This window comes from Taeniopygia guttata, chromosome 2 (genome assembly GCF_048771995.1).
Source record: "Taeniopygia guttata chromosome 2, bTaeGut7.mat, whole genome shotgun sequence".
Taxonomy (NCBI): Eukaryota; Metazoa; Chordata; class Aves; order Passeriformes; family Estrildidae; genus Taeniopygia; species Taeniopygia guttata.
The window spans coordinates 87157807-87171441 of record NC_133026.1 but is presented as its reverse complement, the minus strand read 5'-3'; the positions used below and the strand labels follow the sequence as shown (position 1 = coordinate 87171441).

General features: G+C 37.1%; 1 protein-coding gene across 3 annotated transcripts in view; it reads left to right on the top strand.

Moving 5' to 3' along the window:
* The window catches only part of MOCOS (molybdenum cofactor sulfurase), a 211579-nt gene that overhangs the window by 31816 nt on the left and 166128 nt on the right, over nt 1–13635 (top strand). The gene's annotated exons all lie outside the window — the stretch shown is intronic.

The window sequence follows — 13635 nt, the reverse complement described above, 5'->3', positions numbered from 1 at the left end:
TCATATAAATTCTTTTTCTCTCAGATGTTCAAATCCTCAAAGTCCTATGGTTAATTTAGTGCTGTAATGCAAGTCCAGAGTTTAACTTGGAATTTCAGAAGGGATTATTAGTAAGATGGTATGGTAAGATAGTAAGGTGAGATTACGTGCAAAAACATGGTTAAAATTCAGATAAAATTAAATGGGGTGTAATGGCTTGTCAGAACTTACAAAAAGCTTATGGGAATGTGTACATTGTTTTACAGCAGGTACTTACTTCCACTGGAGTAATAAAATACCTTTTAAAGCAGTTTTAATATAACTTTTAAGAATAGAAAAAAAAAGGTAAAATTGAGTGTTGGGGCTTCTGGGGCTTTCTGCAAGAAAATGAACTGATTAAATAAAGTATTCCTTTAAAAGTTCTGGATGGAGTGTCCTGAAGGTACACATCTTGCAACTGATTTGTCGTGATTTACATCATGATGAAATATACCACTTAGGCACTTTGTTATTGATTTTAAGGATTTGTTTCATAAAATTCTTGATATTTTATAAAATACCTTTTTATCACAGAATATGGATGCTTTGAGTTTATTTGCCTGCCTTTAATGACACTCTTAAGGCAAGTAAATAATGTAATGGATTCCTATTTTATCTTCTTCCTTGAAAGTAAATATTTCTCCAAAACACATCACAGAATTCAGATCAATAGCATTGTAATGTTCATAGCTGTAATGAAGAAAATCTGTTTTATACCTTTCTGTTGCACTTTCTCTGACTGTTTTTATGGGAGTGTTAAAAACACAGGATTTCTAGTTGGATGCTGCTGCTGGCTACAATCTGTTTCCCCCTTCCCGTCATCAGCTTTTCTGGAGAAAGCATTTCTTTTTGCTTTTGCTACAACCCTATCTTAATGCAGTGCACCGTTAATAGGATGACAGCCTATTAATGTATGGCCAAATGAAATGAAAGCGACTACCCACGAGGAATAGCTGTCTACAGAGGCAGACACTTACAGCCAGTTATAGCAATACCCACGGTCTGCACAGTCTTTTGATCAGACCTGTGTGCTTGCATGCAGAGTTAGCATTCTGATTTCCATTTACTGAGTGCTGTTGCAATGTTGCTGTTTCACAGTTCTGCTTAAGAAGGCACACTAGGAAGTGTAACTGCTTTTGGAATAATTACTATTGTACTATGTGTTCTTCATTGTTAGGGAGTAAGGAAATAGGCTTTCACTAACTAAAAACCTAGATCACTTGAAAAGAATTTACTTCAGCATGTTTTATGTTGAATGCTGCTTTTAAAAAGCTTGAGACTTTTTTAAGGTAGAATGGGAGATGACAATGTTAGTCTTCAGGGGTTTTTTTGTGGGTTTTTTTTGGTTTTTTTTTTAATGCCCTCTGCATCTGAATGAACATTTTTTGGTATTACACCTGATACAATTTTTCATCTGTCCCTAAAGAAATGCAGCCATTTTTAAACTTCCAATAAGAATTTTAAAAAGCACAGTCATCAAAAAGTCATAGTCATAAAAATTCAGGAAGAAAATGCCCCAAACCTACAGTCAATAAGTCAGCTATCCAAAATGCAATAAAAGTATATTAAAAATCTATACCTCTATGCCATTGCAGCTCATCAAAATAAGCAGTATGACAAGACAGGGAGACAGGCAGTTCTATCCTGCATCACAGTGCATAGATTGGATTTCCTCAGTGAAATTCAGCAGGTAGTTTTAGAAATCTTAAAATTAGTTGCTGGCTTGTAATTTGGCTTATGGTGCATGGCTGCAGTCAGAAGAGTAGCATTTTTTTCAGTGTTTGACTCCAAGACAATGCTATTTTGTTTTTGTTTTTGGTTTTGTTTTTTTTTTTTTATTATTTTCTAAATTTGATTTTCTGGTGTGATGGTACAATCAACTAATTAGAAATTTACTCCAAACTTAATTTCAGATTTATATTGGCTGATATGGGTGATAGCAATATCAGAATAGACTTTGCTAATCTGTCAGTGTACACTGTTTAATGTTACAAAGCTGAGAGATTTGGTTTTACCTTCATGTCTGCTTGACAGAGAGAAACCATTCTTAGAATATGGCTTTGCAAGAGAACAACATGAATAATTAAATAATTAAGTCAGTGGATGTTTTCTCAGATTTACAAAATTATAATAAGATGCTTTACCTCTTGACTGACTCAAGTGCAATAAGATTAGAAATAACTATTTTATTCTTAAAAACATTGCTTCTCTTTTCTTAATGTGGACTGCTGAGTGAATTTAAGCATTGTGCATAGCTCGACATTAACCATGAGTGATGCTGAAAAAGGGAAGCAAAAAATATAATAAACCTTACTGAAATGTATTAAATGGATATGTCAAAAGATTATAGATCCTTTTTTTATTACTTTGCTTATGGATATATGGCACTGCCAGTGCTCCATTTCCACACAGCTAGAGAGCAGGAGTACAATATCTCCTTATGATGCTGCAGTTAATGTAACTCAGAATTTCATTACACTGAGTATTAAATAACCCTTTTCCCATATGCAAGCATTGTAAAATACTAGATTTCTGAATATTTTAACACATTGTCCTCATGAATCTTGCACTTGCAATATGAAATAGTGCAGCAGTGTCTTCTAACCAGAATCAGACTGAAGTTGTTTGAAATCTGTGGTATGTTTAAGACATACAACCAGATACAGGATACTTTTTCATGTACGCACAGTGTGCTAATAGAGTCGTGGTGTTCATCCTTTAGCTTTCAGGTCCTGTGAAGTGTTAAGATGAATCATAATTTGGGAATTCAATTATATATTTTAAAAAAGGTCAGAAATTTCAGTTATGATTTTGGTACCAAGGATCTCCTAGACTGTGGCAATATATATATTACAGAATTTTCTTGCTGAAGCTAAAAGGATTGGGCATTGAGCTAAATGGGATCAAGTTAAAATATAGAACCAAGACATGTACTTCCATAAGGTCTTCTCTCAAAATATGCTGTCTAAGTGAACTGTAAGAGGATATTAATCAGTACATACAATCAAAAACGGGTACAGCAGACATGCACAAAATGACTGTAAATGGCTCAGTGCTTTAACAAGATATTTGTTTCTGTGGTTAAACCCACAGGTGGTACCAGATTATGCTAAGGAAGCAGTCTCATAAATACTGTTTATAATTTCATTTGCATTGTAGTTTTAGAGAACATTTCATGATAGCAAGATAGAATTTTATATTCCTTCTGCAAGAATCATACCTTGCTTATGAAATAAATTTCCATTCCAAGTCTTTTCTTTAAGTTAATAAATTTTGAAATGGTGCTTTGCTTTTGTTCAAGATAGGGATTTTGTTTAATTCCCAGGTTTAAGCAGTTCCATGTCTGAAAACAGTAATGTTGGAACTGATACATACATGAAAATGGTTTGACCTTTTCTGCACAGTAAGAAGTAGCAGATACGGTATCTTCTTAGTATCGATTTGTTCTTTGCAAAGGTCATTGACAGGAGACCAAATGGATGAGTGACATCTGAGCACTGCATCCTGTCCTCCCTATTGGCACCCATCAACTTGAAAACCTTGTTTCCAGTCTAGGGTGGTTCAGCCTTTTACATGCTTGTTTTAGAACACCGTATATGCAATCACTGCTTTTCCTGATCCCACTGCTCTGTGGGACAGCTCTGAAGTACCCCAGCCAGGGAAGTCCAGCAAAAGGGCACCGTGCTCAGTGCAGTGACTGTACATGTAAATGAGAGAGGAATTAGAAGGTAATTAGGATTAATGGATAGGTTTTTTGGAAGAACTTAGGTAAGAGGGCTGATATTTTCCTTGTGGTTCATGAAATTTTTTAGGTGTGCAATTAAACAATACCAGTGTGCCCCCAGTGAGTGGCTGAGCCCACTGTGGGCTCTGTCGTGTGCTGAGTGACAGCATAGCAGGAGCTTTGGTGCAGATGCTTCTTGTTTGTCCCTCAGTCACACCTAGCCTTTTGTGCAAAAGATTCAATTTTATAAATAGTTGTTTCTATGAGCCAATCTATTACTTTTGGATGGTTTACTCTTTGCAATCCTTTATGCAAGGTCATAAAAAGCTTCCGGTCAGGGTACTAGGTCACTTTTGAATGAGTTAGAAGACTGTTTTAAGAACAAGTAAAATCACTTTGTTTTACTTTGGAACTTTGCTCCTGGACTTTCAGCTCTTTTTTAATAAATTCATTAATCATTAACTTGATGAGCTGAAGCTTTAGAAAGGAATTTTGTAATGCTTTCTGTTACTCTTCTGGTAGTCAGCTTTATACCTTCATATGTATGGAGAGTAGTGAATAATATTGGTATGTACATGGTCATGCTCTCTGACTAAACTTTGTTGCATAGAGAGTCAAATCTGGCATGCTTCATTTATTGAAACAAATAAATACTTCAGTATAATAAATTAAAAGCTGAAGGTCAAGATTGCTAGTTTATGAACAAAAAAGATTAAATGCTTCTGGGAAATTCTGAGTTTTATTAGTATGGGTGGCTAGAATGTCTTGCATAGAGGTCTGAAAAAGAGGATACAACCTTTTTTTTTTTTTTTTCTGATTTAGAAAAGAACCCCTCAGGACTCTGCTTTTCTAATATGTTTGTGACAAAGAAGCTGTGGAGACTAAGTTTAAATGCGATCTTTCTGTGCCATTGTCCTCTAGATAACATTCAGAGTAGGGAGAGTGGTACAGGCTTACTTGGATTCAGGTTTAGTTCACATGTTTTTTAAATGGCACACAGACTTGCTGCATCCTTTGCTGCTTTTTTGGCCAGGACCCAACAGCCTCTGTGCCCATGAGGAGGTCTTTGAAAGGGGAAAGGGCACATGAGCTGATGAGTTAGATAGTTCAACTGGAACAAAACACTGATAAAAATAGTGAAATTTCTCCAATGCAAATTCTGTTTCTCCATTTTCTCAGTCTCTTTGTCTTTTTCAGGATTGATATGGAAGCTTTTTTTCCCCTCCCAGGGCTATAACATACTTATAGAAGAAATGTAGTGTTCCTCCCTCTTCTGGGTTTGCAGCTGCTTTTCCGAAGAAGTGGCATTGTGAGACACCAGTGGGTGACATTTCTGGTGATGTTTGTGTAGCCTTGAATGTTCAAGGAGCAGTAACATTGTCCTGCCTGGCTGCTGGGAGCACTAGCAGTTCCTTTGCCAACTCCAGGGGAGCCTGACAACTTCATTAGTGGCTTACATGATTATTTGTATTTCAAGTAAGGCTTTTGGAAGACCAGATATTTAGCACAAATATAATTTCTGCCATCCCCTGTGTGCACCTGTTGTGCTTGACAACTTTGTTTTAGCTTCAATGCACTGCTGTTTCTCAGCACAAGATATGTAGCATTGGAGAGGTGCTCCATCTGACTGATTTTAAGAAATTTTGAAAGCTGCCTTCAGTTATATATGTTGTTCAAAATTCAGCTGATTTTTTTTTATGTCTATTTTTTTTGATGTCTATGGATACTTTCTGTTTTGCTCCATTTGAAACTGGCTCAATGATCCTGCAGCAAGAAGTGCATGACTGACAAATTTAAACTTGTGCTGTTCATACCTTATGTCATATTTAAAATCATAACTTTGGGAAATACTAATTCATCTACTTTTTTAGAAACACAGAGATATTTTATTTCTGGCCCTTTTAAAATAGTCTCTAATAATCTTTCTGTGAAGTTAGCAAATCCATATTGAGTTCTATTTTGAATCTTACTCTTGTCACTTGCAAAGCAATACTTAATTTATTGTTATAATTAAGCTGTTGAGGACACACTGAAGCATTCCCAAGGTGTTCCATGATGCCTTCCATCTGTGTCTCAAAGAATCTGAAATTTCTGGTATCATTGTTGCTGCAAGACAGAGCGTTTTGCATTCATCCTTTATTTTATATCTGAGCCTCTCCTTGCTGCACTTTTAACTAGCATATTTGAGTCCTTAAAAAGTCGTCATTTGCACTATAAGTCTTTTTGCTTCCATTCAAAATTCTGACTGCCAGTTCTGACCCTACTTATGTTCTGTTCCCTTGGCACTTGGGTACTGTTTTTGTTGCCCCCACTGCATGATCCTTAATGATCAGGATTTTTAATACTTTAAACACTGGTATCCACTGAAGTAGTTTTATTATAAAGTCCACCTAAGTGAATAGCTATTAGTGTTGCCTATGTTTTTATTATTAAGAATGTGGGCTAACTAATTCACGACTTACTATTTAAATTTTGAATATATATTTTTTAACTACTGGTGAGTTTCTCATCTCCTGAATTTAGCAAGGTATTCAGGATCTTCTGCTATTTTTTTCTTCAGAAGCAGATATGATATGCAAGTAGTAATAACTTTGGGGTAGGTGCCTCTGCAGTGTTTGAATGATTTCATCACATTTCTTTTTACTCTAATTTCTGATGTAGCCTTAGAATTATCTTCTGCCCCTGTTACATCAAGTATAACTGTGACTGCTTTCTCATCTTTGATAATGCCAGTTTATTCTCTGAGTTCTTGCAGGTTATCTGTAGCTCATCTGGTCATTTTATAGACAAAGCAAACACATTTACTTTGTTAAATGATGGCTCAAGCCTTCAGCTGTCTTTCTCTAGTGAGCAGGTTGTTTACAGCAGCCATGCTAGATGCTGTAATCCCAACACTGTTGGGGTTTTTTTTTGTTTTTGTTTTTGGTTTTTTTTGTTTTGTTTTATTTTGCAGCCCTGCTGTCTTGCTGAAATTATCAGTTGATATCCTATGTCTCTTAGCAGGTTTTTCCTCCCCCCAGCACTGAGACTGCACCTGGCCACAGGCAGGTGCCAGCTAGCTGTGTTCATTAAATATATAACAGCCTCTTGCAGAGGTCGTGGCTGCCCTGATGAAAACTTTTATGTGGCAAAAGGCGGGCAGCTTCACAGCTTCCAGGCTGCCCAGGGGATGTGTAAAACACCACAGGGAGCAGAGCCAGCAGAGCACTGCAGCAGCAGAAAAAACTGAGGAGGAGAAGTGCAGAAAGATGGGCAGTGACTGTCAAGGGGTGAGGGTTTGGTATAACCCTTCCACCTTAACCTGGCCAGGAATGAAATGAGTATGTTTGTGCCCAGCAGGGGTTTTAGGGTGCCAGGTTTCAGGACAGCCAGGTCAGAAACATATCCCAGCTGGTATGGTTCAAGAGTATGGGAACACACATAACCTTCAGGGTTTTTGTGTTTTATCTCCAGCTATTATAGAGTACTTTTCATATACTGTTAATGATCTTTCCCCATTGTAAGGAATAGAATACTCCCTCTTACACTGGGTCTTGAGAAACCAGTGTCCTTTTGTTCCTAACACCAAATTTTTGTGTTGCTTATAGGTATTTGTGGTCTGTTCTACTATTAACCCCTTCTGATGTATTTAAGTAAAGGAGACGTTTTCATAGGCTGAACAAGATATACTCCTCTAGGTACTACTTCCAAAATACATACTTCATCCCCCATGCCAGTCTCAATGACTCTGCCTCTGGGCTTGATCCAAATTACCTTAATCTTTCTGAAGTGACCAAAATAGAATGGGGTTGTTGAAGTAAATCCTGCAGCCTTGCAATTGAGGGTTTGGTAATTGAGACAGATTAAAAGATTCTTGAGATGGTGGTGTGACTTCATCAAGTGTTCTGGGTGCTATGAGAAGACCAAAAGTATTGTAAAGATAAGGAAATGGCACGAGCATTTCAAACAAATACAGGAAATCTGGTGGCACAACAGATTTCCAGAGAGAAAGAAAGCACATCTTTCTGGGAATTCTTCTAGGGTGTAATAAATTTGTTGGAATGTGAGCTTTCTTTTGTATTGTTGTTATGAAACTTCATGCTAGGCTGGAAGTGATAATATGGTCCACAAACTGGTTATTACTTACAAGAATGGAGCAAAAATCAAAGAAGATAGTGAGATTTTGTACAGAGTGTTTTTGGTTTTGGATACCAAAATGACTTAAAGAAGAGAAAATAACTTGATTAAACTTGATCACATTAAGGATTTAGTTTTTTGAAGCTAAATGCACTAACTTGAATTGGTAAATTGAAATAATAGCAAATAAGTACCTAAAACTCAGATAGAACTTTGTAGTGTATGCTGGCAGTATTAGTCAGTTCCTTCTAGCTTTCATTATTCTTTCTGTTGTTTGTCTGCTGATTCCATTGATTCAAGTTTCTTACCTGTTTTAAACTTTATTTCTAGCTTGGAGGTTGTAACCAAAGATGGTGTCCTTGAAATTAAAGGCTGCCTTTAAGAAGCAGCATGAGTCATGGTAAAATGCAGGAATACGAAAGATAAACAAAGCAGGACTTAACAGAACTGTCTCCTTTATGTTAAGTTTAATAACACTTAGTGAATCCAGGTTTAATTTTCTCAATTTTGTTAGTGGATTTGGTATGTGTCAAGGCAGAAGAAAATTACCTCATTGAAATTATTGAATACCAGCTCAATAACATGTTGTGAATAATTTAGAATTTATTTCAAGCTTTTGGATGGTGAGACTATTTAGAGGAGTATGAGGTATATACTTCGGATTTTGTGGAGACTCCCTAGGCTTGTAATGAATCTAGTGATCACAGGCAATGGTTCTCAAATGAGCTTTTCAACATTCAGGTTTTCTCAGCCATCAACTCACCACTTCTTTTATTTTGTCTGTTTTTACCCTTTTAAAAGTGTTTAAAATTTCAATACATTTTTTTTTGCAAATACCTGTCATGTGATAAAAAGGAGATTTTAGACACGTGAAGCATCTATCAGTGGTCGCAGACTAAGTATTTCTGACTTGTGAGTAAAGTATGTATGAAAACAGTATTGCTTTACAGGAAGGGGGGAAAAATGAACACAAAACTACAAAAAGATATGAACAACATTAAAACTGACCTCTCGAATATAAGACTGAGGCTTCTGTGCTTACAAAGGAAGCACTCTGCAGCAGAGGTGTGAGGCACTATCCTAATTACTTTTCCCCTGCTAAAAAAAAAAAATCACTTACTTGTTGCTGTCAAAATCTTGTATGTTGTTGAATTCCATCTTCTTTTAAAAGCCTGGCTCTCTGGTAAGTTGGATGAGAAACTTCAGTTCAATGACTCTCCAGCTAACTTGCAACAGGAGAAAGAGATCTGCCTGCCAGTAAGAGCTTGTCCCAAGATGCGTACAATCTTGCTGTGAATTCATGAAAGCTAAAAGTTATTTTATTTCACACAGATCTGTCTTCTTGTGAAAGGTGAAAACAAGAATCCAAAATGTTCTGTTAGACAATAGCTGCCTTGCTCATCTTGCAGGGCTCTAAAGCCTTTGGTCCCACACCAATAGACTGCAAACCCTAAAGTCCCCAGGTACAAGCATTCTGGGAAGTGTCTGTCTGGCCTTCCAAGGACCGAGCAGCCCACCACATACATAATACTAAACAAATAAATATTTTATAAAAATATACTTAATGTGAACTCCATCAATATCCTATACATTGTATAATGTTTAAGTAACATACTCGAGGAATGGCTCCTTCCCTGTGAAAGGTATTTATGGACAGTTTTGATAATTTGATTTTTTTCTGCAATCACGTAACAAGGCATTTACAATAAGTGTTATTACAGCCTGCCTTGTTAGCAATGTGTGTTTTACTGTGTTTTGAAATCAGAAAGAGACCAGTTGATGGACCTCTGACAGTGTATGAAGGCAGTGACTGAGCCTAGATTAAAACAAACCTTCTAACACTTCTTGGTCATGTTCCTGCTGTGTAAAGAGTGTGCTAGAAGCAGGTAATTTCTGCATTATTGTCCATTACTCCAGCACAAACTGCCTGTGTTTGTGATGAGCTCAATGTGTTGCAGAAGTCGGTTGAAAGGAGTTTGTAAATCTGTCAGCAACAGGTTGCCTCAGCCAAAGAAGAAACCTAAACGACCATGGTATAATTAAACTAACCAGACATGCCTGAACCCAAAGAGGTAGGGGTAGTGCCTCTCCTCCCTCCTACTTGGCTGAGAAAAAGTTGCTTAGATGAAGGAGTGGGGCCTCCAGCATTCCAGGAATGCTTGTCAGCTGTCTTGGGTGGCTGTTGTAATAAATGGTATGCTCTTGCTTGTTTTAAGTCTCTTTCTCCTTTGGGTGGAGGAAAGTTTTGTGCTAACCTTACATATGCATTGTCTGAAGGCAGTGCACAAGGGTAACTTTCTGTCCTTGCTGTGTGGGACATAGCCCAGTGATGAGTATAATATGCTGCTTCCTTTCTGAAAGGAAAATAAAATAACCTAATTTACTTTATAGGCACACACACAAGCAAGATATTTTTTCAATGTATTGAGCCATACCTGTGAAAATTCAAAATTAAGGATACATCATGTAGCTCACAGTAGAGGTTCAGATAGAGAAGACTTCATCTGAAAAACCGTAGAACATTCACAATCCACTGTGAAGTTTATCTGACTGTGTTTGCCTATTTAAACATCTAAATAGGATGGGATTTCCATAGCAAATAGTACTGGCATTTAGCTTTTCTAATGAACTTCAGAATGAGTTTGATGAAGTATGCTTTTAGTATAAATTTGAGTTAAGCTTCATTGTCAAAATGTGATATTATAGGTGGCATTCTTAACAGTGAAGTACAAATGAAATTCTATCTGCTTTTAATTAAATAAGCACACACTCCACTGAATTCTGGAAATTTAATTATCTTAGTCTGAAGTCTTAGGCCCTGAACAACTATTGTAATTTGAAAGATAGTGCCGATACATTTCAAAGCTGTTTGTGTTTAACAAAATACTCATGTTGTTTTCTTTGGTAAATTTGGGGCCCTTTTGATTTCCTTGGGTATTTCTTTTTCAATTGAGTGAAAAAGAGCTGAGGTTACTTTCCCCCTGGTTGCAGTCCATGAAAATCAGAGCTGTAGGCACTTGAGTATCAAGTGAGTATCAACATGGCTAAAGCACCTGCAATCTGGTGCTGGAATCTGGAGTTCTGGAATACTGAGGAGGTATTGGTTGTGGCTGCACCCTGTGGACAATGCAATGACGTATATTGCTGTGTATGACGAATTCATGCCTGGCAATTCAGAGCTGTCACAGGCCTTGCCAAGTGGAAAGGAATTGATCACAAATTTTTGCTGGATGCCCTGCCATTTTTAAACTGTATGGCCATGATAAGAAGCTGGAAAGCCATTTGGCTGCAGATGTTCCTATAGAAGGGTCATAAGACTTGGAGGAGAGAGATTCCCCTGACAAAGTCTTCAATAAGATGTAATAAATTCACACTTAGCAGTGCTAATTACTTCATTTTCAGTGTTGTGAGAAGGTATGTACACCAAATTGAATAGGAAGGGGAAAAAAAGGAAAAATAACTGTCAACATTCATGTAATACTGTGTTTTGAGTTCCAAGACATTTAGAGAAATTAGTATGTGCTTCATCCTTTTCCTCTTTCTTGACTTTCAGTATTATATTATTCACATTGCTACAAACAAAAACCAAAGATGGATATAGAGTCCTTTAAAGATAAGAAATACAATTTTTTTTTTGCAAGAGTACATGATAGGAAGTAAAGTCTAATTAATTAGCTAGTATGTTGTCCCAGCTCCGGCCTTCCTTAGCAGACACCTGTTTTTCCAAACCAAGACATATGTGAAAAAGAGGTGCTGTTTCTTGAGTTTGGAATAGTCAAATATAAATGTTTCACTGGAGGATATTTTTTGCATACAAAGACCTGCATTCAAACTCTTTCAGAACCATGTATAAGAGGTAGCAATTGTTTTGAATATGTTTATATGTGTTTATGTGTTATGGAGTCATTCGGTTTTATTTTCGCGGCCTAAAATATTTTTTCACCTCCATTATAAATAATTTAAAACCAGTGGCAGGTATATATTTCCTATGTCACTTGCTTGACTTTCATTTTCAAGTCTAATTGACGTTTACTTGCAATGAATTTGAGCTATCAAATCACTAAAACCATTACTGTAGCAGAATCACTCTGCCTTTAGGGTGTACTTATATTTCTACATTAGCAGATTTGTGTTTTGTACCTATATAGTGAAATTCCCTGTATAAAACTCAAACAAGAGAGATGGAAATTAAACACTCTTTTTGTTCCCTCTTTCTAGATTCAAGAATTTTGCTCATGTGGCTATACTGACTTCATGCCATATACCTGACCAATATAGTAACTATGGCAGTAGAATAAGCTAAACATGGAACTAAGCATTTGGGAAAACAATATTCATCATAACTTTTCAAGAATTCAGAGTTATAGTGCACAATTAACAGCTTAATGGACCTTTACATTTTCTGAGATGTTCATTTTAAATGAGACAGATTGCTTGGCAATGTTTAATAAAAAGTTTGATTACATACAGTGTATAAAATGAAGACTTTGAAATTAAGCATGTTCAGAAGCAATTTCTCTCAAGCACACGTGGGTTGCTACAGAAGGAGAGCATGTGTGAACTTGATGGCTTAGAATATAATTACTGAGGTTCACAGCATATTGTAAGTAATTTCAAATTTGTGAATGGCAACTCTGTGCAGGTTTAATCACAGCAAAATGTAAGTGTTGTTAAACTTGTTTTTACAACTACAGTGAAAGAATTGCCCTCATGATTTATTCTGTGTAGCATACAGATCAGTGTCGATTTTTAGAAGGAAAGAAAAAAAACAGCAAAGCATTATTTGGTGAACAAAGGTCAGCAGACTTACCTGATAGGGTATTTTGTGTTTGAAGACAGCTTTTTAGGGAGCTGTGGGATAAGTTGTCACATAAATAATGCTCTACCAGCTTTGGTCACATGCTGTTACTATCTCCCATGGGCTCCTTCCATGCCTTTTCCAGAGGTACACCTCTTGTACCAGCAGACTGGAGCTGCTGACAGCCACATGAAGTCCAAATGCCAAATGTGGAGCTGGAGCAGTGGGGACACACACATGTGCACAGTACCAGCTGTGGTGAAGAGAAGTCATTTTGGGCAGGCAGCAAGGTAGGCAAATGGATGTGGTCAAAATCAGACTCACAGCAGCTCACGATAAAGCCTATGGCACGTGGCGTGTCTCAGGTCCCAGCTAGCCTGGGCTCCTGTCTCTGAGAGTGGAGCTGTAAGATGGTAAGTACTGCCCTGGAATGTGGCCTTCTGGCAGTGCTCTGAGTGGACATTCAAATTGCTTGAGACTTGCACTGACTCGAGGATCTGGGGCTGGAAAATCCAGGATTCTGGGTATCACTTGGTAGAGATCAGCTTTCTGAAGGCTTTGCATAAGGAAATGTTGTTCTCAACCAGTCCCATACATTATTCCCACTGTGTCAAAGGAGTTGTGGTAGATGGATTTTGGCTATTTGTAACTTCAAAGCTTTTGGGTCTAGCACAAGCAAGTGTGTTGCTGAGGAAAAGCTACTGATGCTATGTAAAGAAGAAAATGAAAATCCTAAATTCTTCCTAGAAAATTGTGACAAGATTATTATTGAGTTATGCAACAACTTAAGGTCTGTTAGACCTATTAGAAAATGAATACATGTTCCTCCATGCACTGGTAGTTCCACTGCCACAAAACTATCTGAACTTACAGTGTTTATAGTTTGTTGAGTACAATCTGGTATGCTAATGGTGTTATATTTGCTTATTTATGTAGGTAATTTTACATGGAGCCTCTCACCGTTGTACTAGGTGCTTTG